The sequence below is a fragment of the Setaria italica genome, chromosome II (genome assembly GCF_000263155.2).
Source record: "Setaria italica strain Yugu1 chromosome II, Setaria_italica_v2.0, whole genome shotgun sequence".
Lineage (NCBI taxonomy): Eukaryota > Viridiplantae > Streptophyta > Magnoliopsida > Poales > Poaceae > Setaria > Setaria italica.
Genome location: NC_028451.1, coordinates 21,331,553 through 21,339,559, shown reverse-complemented (window position 1 = coordinate 21,339,559; position 8,007 = coordinate 21,331,553). Strand labels below are relative to the sequence as shown.

At 49.4% G+C, this 8,007-nt stretch overlaps 1 long non-coding RNA gene across 1 annotated transcript; it reads left to right on the top strand.

Annotated features, from left to right (window-relative positions):
• Positions 1–7,394: 7,394 nt before the first annotated feature.
• Positions 7,395–7,720, top strand: LOC111256503. Its single transcript, XR_002676613.1, has 2 exons — positions 7,395–7,470; positions 7,580–7,720. It is a non-coding gene; the product is annotated as an uncharacterized LOC111256503 (long non-coding RNA).
• The last annotated feature ends 287 nt before the right edge of the window (positions 7,721–8,007 follow it).

Sequence of the window (8,007 nt, the reverse complement as noted above, 5' to 3'; positions counted from 1 at the left end):
TGCCTCACCTGGGTGGTCATGGACGGGGGCAACAGCCTCAACATCCTGTATGTTGAAACCCTTGATGCCATGCGCATCCCCCGGTCTGAGCTCCATCCCGTGAGCTCCACTTTCCATGGTGTGATCCCAAGGATGCAGGTGTACCTGCTCGGGCAGATCGACCTGTCCACACATTTGGTGACCACGCCAACTTCTGCACGGAGGTCCTGACCTTCGAAGAGGTGGACTTCTCGGGGTCCTACCATGCCATCCTAAAACGACCATGCTACACCAAGTTCATGGCGGTCCCCAACTACACCTACCTCAAGCTGAAGATGCCAGGACCGAACGGCGTGATCACCATGGGTAGCACCTTCTCGCACGCCTGCACGTGCGACCACGAGCACTATGAGCTCGCCACCGACATCGTCAACTCCGCCAAGCTCCCAAAGCTCGGGAACGTGGCCGCACTGGCCATCCCCGACTACAACGAGCCAACCTCCACGAGTGCCTTCCATCCGACCAAGGAGACCAAGGCGGTGGAAGTCAAACCTAACGACCCAACCAAGATGGTGCCGATTGGGACCAAGCTCCCGACCAAATAGGAAGGCGAGCTCGCCGACTTCCTGCGCATGAACCGGGACATCTTCGCATGGAAGCCTTCTGACATACCGGGCATACCGAGGGAGGTCTCCAAGCACACACTACAGATCACCCCATGCTCGAAGCCCATCGAGCAACGCCTACGCCGCTTTGATGACGAGAGACGCAGGGCCATAGGCGAGGAGATCGCAGGCAGTCAGCTTCATCAAGAAGGTATACCACTTCGACTGGCTCGCTAATCCTATTCTTGTAAAAAAGAAGAATTGGAAATGCAGAATGTGTGTTGACTATACTGGCCTTAACAAGGCATGTCCCAAAGATTATTTTACTTTACCACGTATGGATCAGATAGTCGACTCCACCTTAGGATGCAAAATCCTCTCTTTTCTGGATGCCTACTCAGGCTACCACCAGATCACGATGAAAGAGACCGATCAAGTCGCAACCTCCTTCATCACCCCGTATGGTTCATATTGTTACGTGACCATGCCGTTCGGTTTGAAGAATGTGGGCACCACCTATCAATGGTGCATGCAGCGATGCTTCACTAACTAGATCGATTCGTCCGACCAACCTGACCAAGTTGAGCGGCCAAAACCTACTATTGCCATCTACGTGGATGACATAGTAGTAAAAATGGCTCAAGCAAGCAACCTGATCATGAACTTAGCCGCAACATTCACGAATCTCCGAAGGTTTAGCATCAAATTGAATCCCGAAAAATGTATTTTTTGTGTTCCAAAGGGGAAGCTGCTCAGATACCTCGTGTCCGAGCGTGGCATCAAAGTCAACTCCGAAAAGATCACAGCCGTCACCAACATTATCCCCATACGCAACATCAAAGGCGTGCAGAGGCTCACTAGTTGCTTGGTCCCCCTAAGCTGGTTCATCTCCCGACTAGGTGAACGGGGGATGCCTCTCTACAAGCTCCTCAAGAAGACAAACACGTTCGTCTGGAAGGAGGAGGCATAACGGGCTTTGGATAGCCTCAAAGTATTGCTGACTTCAGCCCCGATCCTCATCGCTCCCGAATGGGAAGAACCTCTCCTCCTCTACATTACGGCAAGCAACCACGTGGTCACCACCACCCTCATCGTCGAGAGGGAAGAGCCGGGACACGCGCTGAAGGTCCAGCGATTGGTGTACTTCGTCAGTGAGGTACTCGAGGATGCAAAAGTCTGCTACCCCCAGGTCCAGAAGCTTCTGTACACTATACTGATGGCAACCCGGAAGCTTCTGCACTACTTCACCAACCACAAGGTCACGATCGTCACCTCATACCTGCTGGGGGAGATCGTCCACAACCGCGACACCATGGGTGGATCTCCAAGTGGGAGCTCAAGCTCATAGGCCATGACATCAAGGATGCCTCCCGCATCGTGATCAAGTCGTAGGCCCTGGCCAACTTCATCGCCGAACAGACGGAGGTCTAGATCCCGACCCCGGATGTTACCCATGAGTATTGGACGATGTACTTCAATGGGTTGGTCATGGCATTGGGCTCAGGGGATAGATTGGTCCTGATCTCCCCAGATGGGAACAGGCTCCGCTATGTGATCCGTCTCCATTTCAAGGCTTTGAACAATGTCACAGAGTACGAGGCCCTCATCAACGGGTTACACATTGTCGTCGACCTCGGCGTGACATGCCTCTATGTCCGCGGTGACTCAAAGCTAGTGGTCAACCAAGTCATGAAGGAATCCTCCTGCAAGAGCCCTTTCATGACAGCGTACTGCTAAGAGGTATGCAAGCTAGAGGACAAGTTTCGAGGGATCCAGCTGCATCACGCCCACGAAAGGACAACAATGCCACAGAGTTCCTTGTGAAATTGGCGGCTAGACAGGGTCCACTTTGCGATGGAGTCTTCGTAAATGACCTGATCTGACCCGGACGCAGCCTGACCCCAATTGAGTGCTCGGGGGCTCCAATGCTTCAATGAGGCTCGACCCCGACCACGCGCTCGGGAGCTTCGACCCTGACGCCTCCAAGGCAACTACACCTAGTGGCACCGACGTCATGGCGCTCGACCCGACCGACTGGAGAGCGCCGCTACTCGCCTACATCCTCGAGGAGGTCCTACCAATAGAAAGGACTAAAGCGTGACGAATCGCTCGACATGCCAAGACGTTCGTCCCCATCAGTGACAAGCTTTACAAACAAAGTCCATCGGGGATACTCATGAAGTGCATCCCGACCGACCAGGGAAAACAACTTCTCCTCAAAGTCCACATCGGAATCTGCGGACACCATGCGGCCCCAAGGTCACAGGTCGGAAAAGCCTTTCACCAAGGTTTCTACTGGCCCACGATGTTGCGAGACGCAGAGGAGGTTGTCGTAGGTGTGAGGGATGCCGGTTCTTCATGTAGGGATACGAGGTAGGCTACGCTAGTGCAAAACAAAAAAAATTCTACCACATAAACCAGGAAAACTGTCGTATATGGATCACGGGATTACCACTCGACGCACTGGTGCTGAAGATATCGAATCGCGTCGGGGCAGCGAAGTCGATCAGCGTAGTCAAACACGTAGTCGATCACGTCAACGTCAAGCAACTCCTCAGCAGCTCGTCCACGTATAGCGAGGTCCTCCTCGTGCCACGGCTCGTCGGCGGCTCGTCGTGGCTCGTCAGCGGCTTATCCAAGTGCTGCAAGTGCAACACCTCCAAGGTATCCACATGTGTAGGGAGGAAGCGTCGCAAGCCGGACTGCTAGGTCCACGAGTTGCAACAGGGCGAGGGTGTGGGAGGCGTGGCGGCTATGCTTTGGCCAAAAGGTGTAAACCCTAGGGCGCCCCTACCCCTCTATTTATAGAGGTTCCTGACGGGCCTCTTGGTCTGAGGCCCATTAGTACTCCTATAACTCGCGAGGGACAGTCAATCACTCAACTTTTACTGAGTCCTATTAAGCATTGCACTACTCGGCCTATCATACTAGTGTTCAGATCAAGGGCACTAATTCATGCATCTACGGTTTCAATCAATTCCTAAAAACGTAAATGCACAATCAAGCAACCAAATATATTGCAAGTAGTTAAAGATAGGAATTTATGCTCCGGGGCTTGCCTTCAAGCGAGGCGGTAGCGAACTGGTCTTCGGCGTTCTCGGGCTCCTGCAGGCGGCGGCTCAGCTACGGCTTCTTCCTCCGGCGCTGGGTGAAGCTCGTAGGTTCTGTCTGCGAGGTTCAACTATACAAAAAATGCAATGCATCAAGTTAAATTCTCAACTTTTCATAGAACACAAACACACTTTGGTGCTGAAGAAGAAGAAGTTATATAGGCCACATTCACCTAAACAAGATTCTGAACTTTCTTTACTTACATAAACAAGGTGGGGTGTGGTATAGGCCGGGGTTTGTTTGATATCGATTGTGTACATATATGTAACAACACTTTGTTAAGCTTTATATCGGAAAGTTATCCTATTTCTGAATGTTCTTTTGTACCTCTTCCAATATAGAGGTAGCTAGCATTTAACAATTTTTGCGAAAAGGAAACGCTTTCTATGCATTTACCCTATTTATTCTTCTCTAAACAGGAAACGGGTTCACCTATGTAATTCTCGTGGTTTCCATATTTTTCCCATAAATTGAGTTACATCACTGATTTAAATAAGAAGGTTTCATATTTTTCTCAGCTCCAGATTAATTGTTATGCAAAAAGCTGGAAACACTCTTAAATTTCCATGGCAAAACTTAAACAGATGATTAAACTTTTGAGCTGGGCTCTAAAACATTTTTCCTAGTTTATACTGCTTAAAAGAAACATATGAGAGTTGGTTTCATCTTTTTATCATATTTCTATGATTTGTTATGATTTAAATGGCTTAAACAAGAATTAAAACATACCACATTAATTCCAACAGTTACATATGCCAAAAGTATTTTTATTAAAAACTACTCTTTATTCTGAACCTAGCAAAATTGGTTTGGCATTTTTCTGAGTTTTCTACAAATTTTGGTGAATTTCTAAAGTTAAACACAATTTCTGTCGATTAAATCATTTAAACCGAGGTACTTGCGGACTAGCCCCTAGGTCTAGGGTTTAATCGCATAAAGGTCCTGGGTTTTAACACTAAGGCCCCTGGTTCACCTTTTCCAAAAGCAATTGGGTCCTCAGGCGCGCAGGCGGCGGCGGCGGGTAAAATCCCGGCGATGCGCCGGCGACCTTGGGGCGGTGAGTGGCCGGGAGGGCTTACGGGCTCACCTTGGTCCGGTTTGAAGCGGTTGGGGGCGACGAGAAGGTTTGGCTGGGGCGGAACGGTAGAAGGTGGAAAGCTTTGGGTGGCGGCAGGGTCCAGCGGTGTTCCGGCGGCGGTGGTGCTTCTCGCGGGCAACAAGCAAGCTCTAGAGCTGCGCGAGAGGTTGGCGAAGTGGCTGGTGGTGTTGGCAAGGTGCGGGGTCGGGTGGAAAGGGGAGCTCCACGGAGAGGGTGTGCGGCGGAGCGTGAGCGCGGAGCAGAGGAGCTTGCGGCGATGGAACTTAGGTGAGCGGTGAGGGTTCTGGACGGTTAGCTGGAGCGGAGAGGAAGGCGAAGGGGAGTGCGGTAGCGCTGGCGGGGCTTTTATAGGCGCCGGGGGCTTGTGGCTGGTTTGTGGGCCGGAGAAGGGCGGGCGCGCGTGCTCTCGCGGCCATTAATGGTGACGGCGCCATTGGCAGACAGAAGGGACAGGCAGGCATGGAAGGCGAGGTGACAGGGCGAGCGAAGCGATGCAAGCATGCGCGGGACGAGCGGCTCTGCCGGGGCATGCTACTGGTGAGGTGGGGGAGGAGCTGTCGCGGCCTGCACGGTGGTTGGCAGAGGTGGCAGCGTTGCGGGGCGCGCGAGCCGGCAGCGCAACCGGGGGTTTGACGAGAGGGCCGGAAGGTGTTGGGGCGCAGCCGGAGATCTTGGTGGGGAGGATGCGCGCGGGAGGCGAGGCGGCATCAGCGCGGCAGTGGCCGGTCTTCGATCGTGGAGTAGCTAGGGAGGCGGCGGAGCCGCGAGCAACGCGCCTAGCGCGGCCAACGAGGCCTCGGGCAGGCGAGACGGGACGGAGCGGAGGGGCTGCAGGTCGTCGTCGTGTGCGACTGGGGAGCAAGGCACGTCGATCCATCTTGTCGCGGCCGGCGACTGGGCGAGGTGGCGCTTGCTAGTGAGGCCGCGCCATGCGGCGGCGGTGCTCTGGAGCGCTCGGGCGCGCTCTGACTGACGGATTCGCGGGATCTTTTGCCGCGCCTGTCTTCGAGCCCATGGATCTCCCGATTCTCAAACCGCACCATGTTGACTCCCTTTACAAAAGATGTAGTACACAGATCAAAGTCTAACTTTTGTAATTTGACTGAGTTCAAATTCATGGTGGATTTGGAGGTTCAAAACTCCAAAGTTTGGAGGAACGCCAGTTTTCAGGACTTAGAGAAAAAACGGCGGCTTGGGCTGGTTTTCAGGGTTCTGGGCTAACTTGAGCTGCAGTTTTGAGAATCTTCGGAGGTGAATTGGACCAAGGTTCAATTAACAAAGTTGGTGTAGAAACTTAGGGTGTGTTTGGTTGGGCTGTGGCTTTTGGAAAAGCTGCTGTGAGCTGTGGGCTGTGGAAAAGCAGCTGTGAGAAAGCAGCTGTGGGAAAAGCAGAAGACCGTTTGGTTAGAGGAGCTGTGAAACTGTAGGCTGTGTAAGAAATACCTGTAATGCCCCTAAAGGTATGTGAGTGTGTTTATATGCAAATTGCTCGTAACAAAATAATGCGTTCACTAATTCAAATGTAAACCACTATTTTAGGAAGAAACAAAAAATAAATTTTAAATGTTTTTCATCCATTAAAGTAATTGGTCCACATAAATAGAACTATATCGATCAAAAAGTTCTATACAAGGATGCCAACCCTCAACATTACTCTCCTCCTCTCGCACTAACCAAAGCATCAGCTATCCTAGTGCGAATGGTATTCATGGTATCCTCATTGTCCACATCGTCACTATCATCTCCTTGTGTTTGTCTCATACCACATGTATGTTGTACCAAGTAATCCTCATCATCATCACATCTCTTGAACTCCTTATCAGACAAATTGCTATCACGAATAAAATTATGCAATGCAAGACAAGCCATAATAATATGTTTCTGAGTACGAGGTGAGAAACTTGGCATGTCCTTCAAAATACGCCACTTCTGCTTTAAGACTCCAAAAGACCTTTCAATGACATTACGAAGAGATGAATGCAAAAAATTGAACATCTCGTACTTTCCTTGAGGAGGCCCCGAACGATGCTGAAATTCTGGTATATGGTATGTGCTTCCTTTGAAAGGCGCAAGATACCCAATTCGGTTTGGGTAACCTGAGTCCACGAGATAATACTTTCCTACAAAATCAATTTAGTAAGGTACATTTTAATCCATCTACATGAGACATTAGTACATTAATATTTAAATACAACAAATATCTTTGACAATACTAAATGAAAAAGCTCAACATAACACACTAATAGATAAATAATGTTTCAATATAGGGTAACAAATTATGGTTCAACATAGGGAAATTGTTGTCACATATGACAATAAATAATTTGACAAACAGGCAATACAAATCAGTGGCGCTTCATCATCTCCTTTTCTAGCTCCCTCTCAATCAAATCCAGTCTGCCTTTAGTTGTTTCTAGGGCGCTAAAGAGCTCCCTAAATTCAGGTTTCACAATTAAAGAAGCGGCTGTGTGCATTAGAGCAGTTCCTTCTTGCACCCCACATTCTTTCACCATCTTCATAGTCTCTGTAATGGTAGGAACTTGGTTAGTTGGAGGAGCTGATGATGCTTCAACACTTGTGGAGATCCTCTCTGCAGCATTTTCTATCTTCAAACAAGTGGACTTGTACAAACGAAAGAATGGGCTCTTCTCATCTTTCTCTTCAACACCAGTAGAGGTACCCTTGCGTTTCCTTTTTCCTAGGTTCACTGTCATATCCTTCTGCGTAGGTTTCACTACCTCATCCACATTATCATCACTTGCCTCATCGGATGATATATCTCCAGGACAGGATGCAGAAGACCCAGTTACATGTGCCTTGCCAAACAAGATATGCAGGTCATCGAGGAACTTGGGTCCTTGTTTTCGAAACTTTATATGGTGGCATTTGATTCCTTTCTCACGATTGTTGCATTTCTACAATTAGATCATTGAAATAAGCATTGGACACCATAAGAAAGAATGGAAAGAATATAATTATGAAGAAACATAGTTCTTACAGCAAGGTGTTCGTCCCACCATTCATCTGAGCAGTCAATAGTTTGTTTTGCCTCATCCCATCCAAGACCAGTTGCACAATTCTTGAACTCCATAAACGTGACATACTCCTTTTTCAGAATATCTAACTTGTTCTTCAATTGTTTTTTTGTTCTCGTATCACCGGATTTTTCTGCAAACTTGGTAACAACGTTCTTCCAACCGGTAGTAGTGAAAA